The sequence below is a fragment of the Nestor notabilis genome, unplaced genomic scaffold (assembly GCF_000696875.1).
Source record: "Nestor notabilis isolate BGI_N333 unplaced genomic scaffold, ASM69687v1 scaffold6918, whole genome shotgun sequence".
Lineage (NCBI taxonomy): Eukaryota > Metazoa > Chordata > Aves > Psittaciformes > Psittacidae > Nestor > Nestor notabilis.
In genome coordinates, this window is record NW_009939517.1 from 9,685 (window position 1) to 13,858 (window position 4,174).

Consider the following 4,174-nt stretch of genomic DNA (forward strand, 5'->3'; position numbering starts at 1 on the left):
CATCAAAATGGAATAATTTATGATCTCCAGAAGGCAGAGGAGTAACTGAATCTTCTGCCTGCTTAAAACAAATAGTAAATGCTTGAATGGTTTTTCACAGGCTGAACTTTCATGGTGTGCTCTGTGATGAATTCTGGCTCCTAGTGGTGGATGAAAACCACTGATCTCTTAAGATCACCCTGGTGGTTTAAATTTGTTTCAAATTTTTTGACTTGCTGATTTTGTGCTAGCAGGCTTTTTGCATATCCATATTACTCATCTCTGCTTGTATAAAGCTAGCTCAGATCCGTATTGGTGTGCCTAAAGCTAGCTCAGATCCGTATTGGTGTGCCCTTTCTAATTCAACAGAACAGTCATGCACCCACTTGTGCCTGATCCAAATATACTGCTGGGTGACTGAGAAGAAGCTTTATCATGAAACCATGGCCATGTCGTGAAGTTCTTAGTTATGGTGGATGGGAATATAATGCTGGAGTGAATATTTTGTTTCAGAAGTAAGAAGTAACTGGTCATGGAAGGAGAGCTCAATGGATATTCAACTGGTTTTTTTAGGAAATTGACCTTCTTTTTTCTTTTTGAACTCTTTAGATATAAAATTTTAACGGTTATCATATTTTTCATCATCCCACTGCCTAGAGATTTCACAGTTCAGATTTAGTCACCTTTTACCTTAAAAATACTGACTTTTAATTTTGAATTTTAAACTATTTTGAATGGATCTAGATTTACTACCTCTATCACCTATTTTAGAGTTGAAGTATTTAATTATGAACCAAACTTGGAGCTTGCTGAGCTGGAAAAAAACCTGCTTTCAAGATTAGCTGAAAGTTTGCATTTTTCTTTAAGACTGAAACTCCATGGCATTTTTGTATTGTAAAGATCATGATGTTCTGTGAGATTTGGATGTTTTTGGGTTTGCCAGTTTCTCAGCTGCTTGAGAGCTGAGGATTTAACTTGCTGGGAAGTCTGGATCCAGATACCTGCATCTTTGGGTGAACCAATAACTTGAGAAACTCTTTGGGCACCTGCATATACAGCTATGAGGCATCTGATACTGGAATCAACCATTAATTTCCATGGATATCAGAAGGCACTTGGGGAGCTGGCAGCTTTCCAAAAGGGCCAGAATCCAGGAAATGAGAGAACTGGAAGCCTGGGCTTTGCCAGCAGATTTGCTAGTTAGTGGGGAGCAAACAAGCAGCCTTCAAATACAGATAGAGAATGAGATGCTTGCAAATCTGGAGATGCACTTAGGCTTCACAGCTATGCGGGCAGGTAAACGACTACAATTTCCCTAATATCTCTGCCTCCCAGTGACCTTCCCAGTGGGCTGCCTGTTGAAACAATATCATTTCAATCATCTTGAGAGTCATCATTTGCCTCTCCTTCCAGAATTGGAAATGCAAAGATAACAGGAAAAGGAAGGGAGTGACAATGAAGCATTTTAAAAATAAAGGATTGACTGTCTCCTTTCAACACATTTTCTTTTCTCTTTTGTGAAACTTGTCATTTGACATTCTTTTAAGTGATAGTAGCTGTTTATCATGGGAGAAAAAGAAAGAGCAAACATCATGGTTTGAACGTATCTTGTTGCTGTTAAAAGCTGAGTGAGTTTCCTTGAAATGAATAAACCCCAAACATTTCCAGAGGGAAAAAATCAAGGACTGCTGGCCTGGTGCTGACTGCTAATTTGTCAGTCCGGTAAGGAAGAGAGAGCAGAGGGTGATTCTGCTCCAAAAGAGGCATCTCAGATGCAGCTAGAAATGTACCATGCTCCCTTGTCTTTCCACCTTCACATCAGAAGACTATCTTTTCTTTTTTCTTTAGTCTGTGCAGCTTATCCAGGTGCGCTGGGCATGTTGCATTCAGCTACTGGGATGGTACAGAACGCTCTCAGTGTGTGCTGGGGAAAACCCCGGTTTTGGGATGTGTTTAAATGTAGTGATTTGCAAAGACTTAATATTGATTGCAGACTTGGAGTGCTTTTAAAATCTCAACATGGCATAGGAGATTTGACAAAGGTTATATCAGGATGGGTATGATTGGAGAGTTAGCTGCTGTAGTAAAGCCTACTCCTTTCAGCTGGTTTGTTACACTGTTATATCAAATTAGGGCGCTCAAAAGCTGTAAATTCATCTTATAATCACATTCACTAACTCCCTATGTTGAGAAATAGAATTTTTCTAATTTCTAAATATTCAAATTTAATTTTATTGGTCTTGAGCTATATCAGGCATGACCCTAACATGGTCTTTTGGGTAGATTTTTGTTTGTCAGATAAATGGTATTATTTTCTGATTCTTAACTTTTGCTCACTTTCTGTGAGCAGCTCTGCATAATGGGCTGAATTAAATTCTTGCTCACAGTACAGAATGTTTTATAACAGACCCCTGAAGGCTCTTTGCCTCTTTGGAAAATAATAGAGGGTGTTCTCATGCCTTTAGATAACTAAAAGTGCTAGGTTGCAAGTTGGCTTTTTTTGATAGCCGCTGTATGTGAAGGACACTGCTCCTTTCAAGGAGCGATCCATAGAATAAGCATGAACTGGTAGATGCACTGGAAATATGCATATGTCAGCTCACATCTGGCTGGGGAGCTGGTAGTATGACAGCCTGGCTTCAGTTCTTCATATGCACAAGACTTACTGTTCTTTCAAAGCAGTAGCTCCAAGTTAGACCTTTGAGGAGGTGGAGCGATAAGCGAGCATTTGATTGTTTTACAAAGCCCTAACCTTTTCTTATACCCTCTTGTACTCTCAGTACTTGCTAAAGTCTCTACTGACAGAGGAGTAACTCCCTAAAACGCGTTTTAAAAATCTCTTCTTTGAGTCCTTTAAGCAATGTAATTCTCAATTACATAGCCCAGACTACACTCTGAAGTGATAATTAGGCATTAAATGCTAACAGGATTATTATGGAGATTTCTCCTGACAGCCATTTAGTACCTAATTAGGTGTTAAGGCCATAAATTTAGGTTTCTCAGCAGCATTTAGGGCTCTAATAAATTTTTTTAAAGTTTGAAATTACCAGCTTGTCTTCACAACTGTGCCACCACTGTGATGTAGTCAAGCTGCCTTAAAGCAGACAGCAGTTGTATGTCCTATGCCATGACACTCTAAGAATGAGTGAGCACCATTCTGAGTGAGCAAAAACTTCTCTCTTTTTTTCCAATTTTATTTTAGTTTAATAAAACATCTAATCTCTTCCCCCAGTTAAGGACAACATATAAGCATGGCTCAGGAAAATCCATTCTCTGCCTTATGCCAGATACAGACTTACCACAATTTTTCTTAGATGGACCTTTTTTATTGAAATAAATCATTTAAAGGACTAACTACTACTAGGCTTGTTGTTGTAGCATATTTTTAACTGTTTTTTTGGAGTTACTTTCAAGGCTCAGTAGAGAGGTCGGTTGAAATGGAAAAAATCAGATTCTCAAAGGTCTTCCAACTGCTAGATTTCTAGTTCGTGAATCTTTAAGGAATTTTTGGTAATGATAGAACCCTCCTAATTAGTTGCTTCAGTGTAGTGCGTAAAAATGTTGAGTTTATTCATGACCTTCCATTAACACGTGGAAGACTTTAAGGAACCACCAAGAAACCACATGCCTCTGCTTAAAAAAATGGTTCTTGGTCACAGCCTGTGGGGTAGCAACATTACAAGGCATGGCAGTGAACAATTATACAGAGCAAGACTCAAATATGGTTCAGATCAGTCTTGTCAGGAAAGGTGATGGTCTCCAGTTTTTAATCAGGAGTTGATTTCTCTGTAGTGTTTTAACCTGCACTACCAATGATAAGGCAGAATCAAGACAAAGTGTATTTCCAGCATAGCAATAGCAATGATGAGTTGCTGTATTGTGTTTGGATTAGATGATCCCACATTTCCAACATGTGACAAATGGCCTACTCACTGTGTGTGGAGTATTTTCTGAAAATAATTTCATTGAAACCTCTCAAAAATCCATAATGAGATGGACTAAAACTCATCCAGAGTTGTTTTCCTCTGAGAAGCAGAACAAAGTTTGCCGTCTCTTAAAAGGTTCAGACAACAGTACTAGGCATTAGCTCAAATGCTGACTGTTTTACCTTTTTCCTCTTTAAATTATTGTACCAGAAAAATTCAGCTAGGTATGGTGACACATCAAAAATTACTTGTAGGGCAATTGAATCTTA

The 4,174-nt window shown here is 38.5% G+C and overlaps 1 protein-coding gene across 1 annotated transcript in view; it reads left to right on the forward strand.

Annotated features, from left to right (window-relative positions):
• Window positions 1-4,174, forward strand: part of LOC104409894 (LIM zinc-binding domain-containing Nebulette-like) — an 11,289-nt gene that overhangs the window by 5,580 nt on the left and 1,535 nt on the right. The window lies entirely within an intron of this gene.